We start from the raw sequence: 10519 nt of genomic DNA, 5'->3' as shown, positions 1-10519 counted from the left end.
CCAATGCTTAACTGACTGAGCCAACCACATACCTCTCCCTGATGTATTTTATTTTATTTTTTTTTTAAAAGACTTGATTTATTTATTTGAGAGAGAGAGCACAAGCGGGGGAAGAGGGAGAGGGAGAGGGAGAAGCTGGCTCCCCGCTGAGCAGGGAGCCCAATGCAGGGCTCGATCCCAGGACCCTCAGATCATGACCTGAGCTGAAGGCAGACACTTAACCAACTGAGCCACCCAGGTGCCCCTTAGAGAGAGAGAGAGAGAGAGAGAGAGAGAGAAAATCCTTCGTTGTAAGAAAATACATTTCTAATAAAAATGCCAAAATCGGGAAATGTTAATCCCCTAGGCTGATCCTGGTTTCCCAGCCAGACCTTCATTGGTATATCACTGCTGTACCCTTTACATCACTTGTAGAGTCATCCTTTTACAGCCGAGAGCCAGGGAAGACCTGATCTGCGCTGCCAAGTACAGTGCTGGGGACATAGGTTAATAGTGGGTCTGCCCTTTGATGCCTCCATGGATACCTTTGGGAAAAGCTATGGACATTTTCTCAAGGAAAATGCACGCACATTTCTGACCATGGGGAGGGGTTCTCAACTTGAAACCCACCTTTGGATCCCTGGTGTGTGTGTGGTCCATGGAGCTCAGTTTATGAGCCTCTGCACTGTAGAAAGTAGGGGTGGTGGGGTCCTTGAGAATATCAAGGAAGTTTCTTCCATGTTTTTGTGGGTAGGAGTAAGAATGCAGATTTTAAAAATGCAGAATGTAAAAGGGTTTGCTGTCTGAGTTGTTATCCTTAAATAAGTCGTGACATGGGATTAGAGTGATAAACAGCTGGCTGCCTGGAACAGGAGTCTGGAGACCGGAGTTCTAGTCCTGTCTCCCCAGGTAACTAGATTTGGGACCCATGCCACATCCCTTTGTCTCTCTGAACTTGAGCCTTGTCATCGGTCAAGCTTATTCCCACCTCCACCTGCTTTAATGGATGTCCATCATGGCCACATGCCAGGTGCTACCCACACCCCCAAATATTATTAACTAATAGTTCTACATTGCAAAGCATGGATGTATATCACACACACACACACACACACACACACACACACACACACTGTTATTTTGTGGGAAGAGAGCCATATTTCTTTACAAGGGGAAAATAAACTTTGCCTAGGTCTCCCTTCAGAAGTTCTTTCTCAGGGGATCTAGGACAAGCCTTGGTTTGGGGAAACTGAGAAGTCTCACCCAGAAATATCTGGGGCCATCATCTTGAACATGATGAAGGTGGCTACATCTTCTCCCGCTCTCTCTTAAAATTGTCTTCTTTTCTCAATACTTGCCTTTGTCCATGCCTATTTACACTGTTCCCTCCCCAGGTCACACCCATCCGTTTTTTGAGAAGGTGTTTCGAGCAGTTGTGGTTTGAGGTAGTACAAGAGAAATAAGGAAATGGCTGGTGGGCAGGCGGCAAGCCCAATGGCACCCTTGTTCTGGCTCTGCGCCTGCCACCGCCAAGGGTGGGTTGGGAGCTGCCACGGCCATCTGTCCCTGCTGGCGGGCCCCAGGCTCTTCCCGTAGTGCCATCCCAGAATCTTTCCACAGGAGTTTCACTCTGGTTCGGGTCTGTGTTGTCCTTGGAATTAGTCAGTTCGCTAGTCTCCTGGGTCCCCTGGAGCCATTGGCCCATGCCTGGGATGAGACCAGAATCAGACCCAGACGTGGCCTGGGGCTGGAAAGCAGACTGGCAACCCCTCTCATCACACCCCCAGTGGACACTAGCCCTTTTGGCCATGTTCCTTGGGGTCCCCCCCAACACTGAATAAACTTGAACGAAAGAATAAGCAACACAAGGTAAGAGTCTGCTGGTTTTCCAACCCAAGAGAGGAGACTAAGGACGTTTTGATGCAAAGGTGATTTACTGATTTGAATACAGCCCTTTTATTCATTGACTCAGTTTCATCTGAAACACTACACGCACCTGACACATAGTAGGCGTATCAGACAAGTTTATTGAGACAATGCATGGATCTTTCTCTTTCGTGCTTTTGTGCTAAAAATGGGAACTGACACAAAGTAGGCCTTCAATCAGTATGTGATTCTTATCTTTTCTTCCCTCAGATGTTTCATTCTTCCGATGACTGAGGAAATCATGATTGAAGCTGTATTAAAAAAATATTTTTTTTCAAAACCTCAGACCAGTCTGTATTGGAAAGCCAAATATTTCCCCTGCTCTCAGAGGAGAATGGACTTTATTTACTGACCTTCTTATCTTGGTAGGAATATTTTTCTCCGTGCCATTGTCTCATCAAGTAAGTTTCGAGCAAGTCTTTTTTCTTTGGTGGGTCTTAGCCAAGCCTACCCAATCAGGGACATAGGGAGATTGGGGGCATTTGACAAGTTCATTAGAAAACAGTTTTGGAAATAAAGGTCTTCTGTGTCTTCCTAAGTTGAAACTCTGGAGGGCTCCAACCTCTGTTAGTAGAAATGTTTTCATTCCTCTCGTCTTGTTTTATTTGCTGAGAGATAAATACTGTGGATTGAAGGCAGACGAAAGAATTTGTGGTTCTATCCTGGGACTCTAAATGAATCATTGCTTGTAAACCCTTGTGAAGAAAACCCTTTGACTTTAAACTCGTGGAAGATGGCACCAGAGAGGATAAAAACAATATAGGAAAAGTTATCATTTAGGCTCCTGTCATATTTTCCCCCTTTGGCTGAATGATGACCAACTTATTCTAAACCACTCTGGGGACCGACAAACTTCATGTGAGTTCCTAAATCTTAATATCTGATTGTGTCACGAAACTCCTGCTTCCCTACGAGAGTATTCCAGTTCACCCAGCTCAGCGATGATGTACAAGTTGCTTGTGCTTTTGAGAATCAATGAAAAAATTGCTTCTATAATTTTGCTGGGAAAAGTTGGTGGTTGTAACATTTTATGGGATCATCCCAGTTTCAAATATTCATCCCACACTGGTCCCATAGGCCTTTCAAATGTCTCAGAAATTTCAATATTTAAGTCTTTATATTTTTGAAACTGCCTCTTGCACCTGTGTGTGGCACAGCGCTGTTTGGTGGTCCACACGGTTTCATTTTTAATTTTGAAAATATGGTCATTTAGTTTAGAGAATAATTTATAACAAGGGCCCTAGTTGTTTCTTGATAACACACATAACAAGAGGATTTTCTTCTCAATTGCAGTTGACCCTCGAACAACACTGGTTTAACTGTGTGGGTCCAATTCTATGTGGAGCTTTTTGATTAAGTCCAGTTCAGTGCTGTAATTGAATTTTCTCTTTCTTATGATAGTCTCAATAATATTTTCTTTTCTCTAGCTTACCTTATTGTAAGACTACAGTCCACGACACACGTAACATACAAAATATGTGTTAATCGACTGTTTATGTTATCAGTAAGGCTTCTGGTCAACAGTAGGCTCTTAGCAGTTAAGTTCTGGGGAGCCAAACGTTATACTTGGATTTTCCACTGTGCGAGAGTCGGTCCCCCAACCCCCGTGTTGTTCAAGGGTCAATGTATATCCAAAGCCCCAAGCCTGAGAAACGTCCTTGACTCTTTTTTTCTCCTTTCCTACCCCACATTCAATTCATTAAGTTTTGTTGGCTTCATCAACAGAACGTATTTAGAATCTGGTCACTTCCTTCTGTTCCCGCTGCTTCAGCGGCTCTAAGCAGTCTCCTTCTGTAGCAATGGCCTCCTATGGGTGTCCTGCTTCCAGACTTTGCCAGCCCTGTCCCCAGCCCCCCATGTGCACTTTCAACACAGGGAGTGTGACCCTTGTAAATGTCACCCCTCACCGCCCAGGCTTCCTGTCTCACTCAGTGTAAAAGCCAAAGACCTCACAAGGATTCACAAGGGCCGAGGGGATCTGCACCCTCTTGCTTCCCCTCCTCTCTGACTTCAGCTCCTTCTCTCTCCCTTGTACCTTCCTCCCCAGGGACTGGGGCCTCCTTGATGCTCTATGAACATGCCAAGTTCAGGGCCTGCACTGTTGTTCCTAGATATCCGAAAGGCTAACCCCCTTACTCTGCCCAGGTCTTTGCCCAAATGCAGCCTCCCTGCCCCCCAGGGTTTCCCTGGCCCCCTAGGTCCCACTCCTCCAAGCCCTGCTGAACAGAAGCAATTTATTTCATTCTTGCTTTCTTCCCTCCACTAAAATGTAAGCTTGGTGAGGACAGACTTTGTTTTGTTCGCTGTGGACTCCCTACTTTCTGGAAGAGTGCCTGGCCTGTAGAGGTACTCAGTGCATATTTGTTGCATGATGAAATATCCTAGGCTCAATCCGGGAGTGAAGAACAAACAGGTAGGAGTGTGGGTCATCACAGAACCCTAAACATTCCGGTGTCGGAACCACATTTCCAAAGTAGCTTCTTATGTCCGGAAAGATTTTTGTCAGACCGAAGATTTTTGTTCTCCTGAAATGCCCTCCACAGCCTGGCTCTGTTATCCTGTTTCCTTAGAATTCTACTCTTAGTGATGAATTTTTTAGTGTTAGGCATCAACCTTTTTTTTTTTTTAAGATTTTATTTATTTATTTGACAGAGAGAGACACAGCAAGAGAGGGAACACAAGCAGGCGGAGTGGGAGAGGGAGAAGCGGCTTCCCGCTGAGCGGGGAGCCCGATGCGGGGCTCGATCCCAGGACCCTGGGATCATGATCTGAGCTGAAGGCAGACACTTAACGACTGAGCCACCCAGGCGCCCAGGCATCAACCTTTTTAATGGGGCTTTTTTTCTTTTGCACTTATCTTTGTGGATGGAGGACTTACGTATAATAAAATGCATCCATTTTTAAGGGCACAGTTTGTTGGTTTTGACAAATGCATACAGCTGTGTAACAACCACCCCAGTGAAGACAATAGAACGCATCCATTACCCCCAAAACATTCCCTCATGTCCCTTGGTGGGAAATCCTCAGCCCCACCCCTGCTTCTGAACAAGCACTGATCTGCCTTCTGTCATCATAGATAAATTCTGCCTGTTCTAGAATTGTATATAACCGGAAGCATACACTGTGTACTCTTCATTCTCTTGCTTGATGTAATGTTTTTGGGATTCATCTATGGTGGTGCATGGATCAGTGGTTCGTTCCTTTTTACTGCTGAGTGAAATTAGTAGGCTATTCTATTAAATAGAAAATACTCCCAGGACAGGCAGTTGGCAATCATGGTAGTCCTTGAACAGTTTAGTCTGAATGGCTTTTTTTTTTTTTTTTTGGTTGAGCAACATATGGAAAGTATAAGAACATTCGGGTAACTGGAAATGAGGGGGAGGCCTGACAAAGGCAAGATGCTGAAAGGCAATTTTGCCAGCTTCACCGTATTGCCTGTCTTTCTCTTACAGACTCAAGAAGCAGCCTTCCTGCCTTCAGTGCCCGAAATCCACGAGTGAGTAAATGAGTCTTACTGAACATCTGCTATGTGCTGGATGTAGTTCTATTTGGTGTGCATGACAACACTGTGAATTAAATGTTAGGCACTCCCTTCTTTGAGATGAGGAAACAGACCCTGGAGCTGTTAGTGGGATTCAGGCCAGGTCTTCCTAACTCCAAAGTTCAATCATTCGATTTAATTTTAGGTTCCTGGACTGAGCATAGCTGGAGAGGAAGGGGAGAGGAGAGGAGAGAGGGAGAGGGGAAAGGGGAGAGGAGCAGAGAGAGAGAGAGGAGGAGAGAAGGGGAGGGGAGAGGAAGAGAGAGGAGGAGAGGGCAGAGAAGGAGAGAGGGAGGGAGGGAGGGAGAGAGAGAGAATGGATTGAGAGAGGAGAAGGAGAGGAAGAGAGGTCAGGACAGATCCACTGGGTGAGAGCTCGTGGGAGGAGACTCCGTGAAGCTGCATTGAGTTTCCCAGCATGGAACCAGTCTGGGCACTTCATGGGATGCGATTCTCTAACCCAGCCTTGGGGTTACTGGCAGTGCCTCTCTGGTTTCAGCATGGCCGTGTCAGCTCGGAACACTCCTCGGGAATTCAGACCCTGAGTGCGAGCGCAATCTTAAAGTCAATCCCAGAGCCGGTGGGGAGGCCTGGGCTAGAATGGGGCCCGTTTCCTGGCCCGCTAGCTAGGGACCCGAGACCGCAGAGCTGGGGGCTGGCCAGCGTGCTGACCGCAAGTGCTGGTTCCCTGCACACTGCATTCCGGGGCTTCCAGCGTCATCTCTCCGGAGAGCCGCACTTGTCTACCTTTTGCGCACTCCACTTCTCTCCCTTCCGCCTGGCGAAACCTGGGCCACTTCAACATTAAAGCCCTTGAGACTCCCGCTGTGCTAGGTAGGCTCCTTTTAGCATTTCAAGTCACCAGCCCTGGTGGGTGGGTGGGAGGGATACAAAATTGTCCACATTTCAGAGGTGTATTAGTTTCCTAGGGCTGCCATCACAAAGGATCACAAACCGGGCGGCTTAAAACAACAGAAGTTTATTCTTTCACGTTCTGGAGGCTAAGAGTCTGCAATCCAGGTGTGGACAGGTTTGGTTCCTTCTGGAGCTCCGAGGGAGAAACTACCCCGCCCTCCCTCCTAGCTGCCGGTGGTGGTGGTGGTGGTGGCGGCGGTTACCCTTGGTGTTACTCCAGTCTCTGCGTCTCTGTCCCGTGGCTTTCTCTATCTTCTGTGTGTCTGTGTCTCTCCGTGTCCTCTTCTTTTAAGGACACAAGTCACTGGATTTCGGGCCACTGGAGTTGCTGTCCATCTCACCCATGGCTTCATGTCGGGCCCCTGCTTCGCAGATGAGTCTGGGGTTCCACACTCAATCTGGCCACTGTCTACGTGTCCAGCTTTGTCCCCCACTGCCCACACTTTGAACTCACAGTGTGTTCATGGGCACGGCCTGCCGCATACCTCTGTGCCTTGGCAAATTCTGTCCCCTCAGCCCGGAATGCTCTCCCCGTTCCTCACCCCTTTTCCCTCTCCAGGTGAAAAGCTCTTTGCATCCTTGAAGCCTCTCCCCTGGGTGAGGGCTCCCCTGAATGCCGTGTGGAGCGTTGACTGTGGCTTTTGTCCCAGCTGTGGTCCTTTGGTGTTTCTCCTGCGCAACACCGAACACAATGCATTGCTTTTGCTTCGTTATGCTCATCTCCCCACCAAACTGAGCGCCTGAAAGTCAGCTATCGTTTGAGCCCCCCACAAGTGATACAGAAGATCATCCACAGCTGTTAAACAGCTGGGAAAGCATGGAAGTTCCCTTCAGGGGATAGAGACTGAGGAGCATCTTTCTCCTACTTGGATTATATTCCCTGCAATGCTTGGTGCATAGTTGGCTCTCCAATGCTTCCTGTATGGTTTAGCGATTGAATGGAAAAGCCACTGTTCGCAGGGATAGGGGGAGCTGTGAGTCACTGACGCTAGCCTTTCCATTAATGTAATGCCCTGAGGAATTAAAATTCCCCTGCCCTTTTCTCCTACTGATTCAGGTGCTTCTTAAATGAGATTTAATTGAGGTCAGGGAGGGGGACAGGTGCTACTTTCCATCTTCCTAATGAAGAAGTGAAGGGAAAGAAAGGGGAAGCCCTGGGCCTGAGGTTCCTGAATTCTCAGGTAGTGTTGGTTAAGGGGCCAGAACCAGGACATTGGTTCCTGGTTTATTCCTGCAATCAAGAGTGGGGATCACGGGGGCGCCTGGGTGGCTCAGTCGGTTAAGCGGTTACGCATCTGACTTGATCTCAGCTCAGGTCATGATCTCAGGGTCGGGACTTCAAGCCTTGCGTTGGGCTCCACACTGGGCATGGAAACTACTTAAAAAATGAAAAAAAAAAAAAAGAGTGGGAATCCTGGCGATGCTGGGTGGTGGGGTGGGTAAGGGAGGTGTCAGCAGGGCCTGCGTTCTGGGACTCCTAGCCTGAAGCTGACCCAGGCCCATCTCCGTGGAAAATGACCCCTTGCTGGCCTTGCAGCTGAATGAAGGTTCTCTCTAGCATCGGACCAGCCTCTCTTTTGGGGGAACAAGGCACCCTTATTGTGAGGCTCTGTCTTCTCATCTCATTTCCAGTCATGTGAGCTTCCCTTCTGTGTCCCTTAACAATGCTACCTGTCACTTGAAGCCAGGTGACACTCAAAGGAGGCTAACTAGAGTGGAGTCATACCTGGGTCTTCAGATTCCCTTTATACCATTTCTTCCCTTGATTTCCAAGGGTGTTCTACCTTGTCCTCCAGACCATTTTAGTCTAGGACAAGAGACCTAGCAAATGACGTATTTCATCTACTGGCCCCCAACCTGTCCCTATCAACTCAGCTACCCCATTCCTCCCAGTCTTCACCCCAGACACGCGCACACACACGCACACACGCGCACACACACGCCCAACCCGAAACCAGACCCCATGGGGCACTGTGGGGCAGGCCTGGGTTTAGGAGAGGCAAGCAAGGTGCCCGAGGCTCACAATCTAAGGAGGCACTCACTCTCAGGGATGTGTAAGTATCTTGTATTCTGGGGTGTCCTGGCTTGGTGCCGGGCTGGGGGTATTAATAAAGGGATGGGAGGAGAAAAAGTGGTTAAAAGAAGGTAGAAGACAGAGTGCTAAGAGAACAAGGCGGGAAATCTGAAGTCAGTGGCAAAGTGAAGAATGATGGGTGTATCCTTTGGGTAAATACCTAGTAGTCAATTGCTGGGTCATAGGGTAGTTCTATTTTTAACTTTTTGTGGAACCTCCATTCTGTGGAATTTAAGAAACCAAACAAGTGATCATAAAGGAAAAAAGAGAGAGGAAAACCAAGAAACAGACTCTTAACTATAGACAACAGCCCGATGGTCCCACCCAGGTTAGGTCGGTGGGGGCATGGGTTGAATGGGTGATGGGATTAAGGAGGGCACTTGTCATGATGCGCACCTGCTGTTTGTTGTATGTAGGTGTTGAATCACTAAATTGTGCACCTGAAACTAGTATTACACTGTATGTTAACTAACTCGAATTTATTTTATTTTATTTTTTAAAAGATTTTTTTAAAGTTTATTTAAGCCATCTCTACACTCCACATGGGGCTCCAACTCACGACCCTGAGATCAAGAGCTGCATGCTCTACAGGCTGAGCCAGCCAGGGGCTCCAACTAACTGGAATTTAAATAAAAACTTTAAAAAAAGGTGAAGAATAATGGGTTCATGTGGTCAGTGGTAGCTTTCCCCACAAAACTCACACACACATAGCCTCAGATGTGCCGGATGTCACCCAGAGAACAAGAAGCCATAGGAAAAACAGAACAGTCACCCCTTTCTCATTAGGTTTCCCTGAGTTTCTTGTCCCAGGGAAGACAAGAAAGGGGAAGAAATCCCCAAAGCCATGTCCTCTCTGCTTTCACTCCCTCCTCTGACACTTGACATCTTTTTCTGGACATCGGGAACCTCGCCCTGGGCATGGTGATTCAGAGTCTTCAAATGCCTGAGCTGGAGGAGCCCTTAGAGGCTGCCCGGCCCGGGAGCCACTAGCCACACAGGGCTTTTGAGCACCTGTAACGAAGGTGGCTACTCCAAACTGACAAGTGCCGTGTAAAATATACACTGCAGTTTTGAGGCCCTCGTTTGAAACAAAAGAATGTAAAATAGCTCACTAATATTTTTTAAAAGCTTGATTATACTGAAATGATAATGTTTGGGATCTATGGGTTAAATAAAATATATTAAAATCAATCCCCCTTTTTACTTAATGTGGTTGCTAGAAAATTTTTTGAATTTTTAATTTTTTAAAAATATATTAATGATTTTTTTTTTTTTTTTAACAAACCCTTGTGTGGAGGGCTGGGGTGGGTGGGGGGAGCGGCTTTGCTACCTACAAAACCCCGACCCAGAAGCAGGTGGTCTAGGAATGGTTTAGCACCCAGTTCCCCACCGAAGGGTTCCGGTCACGCCGCTTTCCCCGGGAGGAGGCACTCTCTGCAGTGGATGCTGGAAAATTTAACATTACATATGGGGCTTACATTTGTGGCTCGAATGGTAGATCTATTGGACAAGGCTGGTCTCGTCCAACTTCCTCCCGGAACAAAAAACTGAGGGCCAGAGAGAAGACCTCACTTAGCAGATGGCACACACTAAAAAGCACTGTTATTTCCATCAACCTCTCAGTTGCCCCTACACACACACACACACACACACACACACACACACACACACACACTCCACCCACCCCTAGGAGCCTGGGGTGAGGAGAGGGCAGACAGCAGAACCCTGAGCGGCAGGCCTCAAGCGAAATGTTCCAAGACTCAAGACATTGGCTGTGGTTTCTTGGGAGTGAAATGAAAACCGAATAAAATCCCATTTTAAAAGCCCAATAGACTCTGGAAACTTGGGGTGTGGGGACAAAGCCGGGGAGCCCTGGACCTCCCCCTATGAATTCCCAGGCATAGTAACACATATTAGTTTACCAGGTGTGCCAATTGGCACCTTAAAAGCTCAGACCCTCCCCCTCCCCCAAGGCAGTGGGGGTGGAGCCTTGCCTGAGCCCTGACAACGGAGGGGCAAGATTGTTTGACAGGTAAACAAAGACAAGTTTCACTAGGATTGGCTTGATAAATGGAAGAGGAGTG

This window comes from Zalophus californianus, chromosome 9 (genome assembly GCF_009762305.2).
Source record: "Zalophus californianus isolate mZalCal1 chromosome 9, mZalCal1.pri.v2, whole genome shotgun sequence".
Taxonomy (NCBI): domain Eukaryota; kingdom Metazoa; phylum Chordata; class Mammalia; order Carnivora; family Otariidae; genus Zalophus; species Zalophus californianus.
This window is presented reverse-complemented; position numbering follows the sequence as displayed.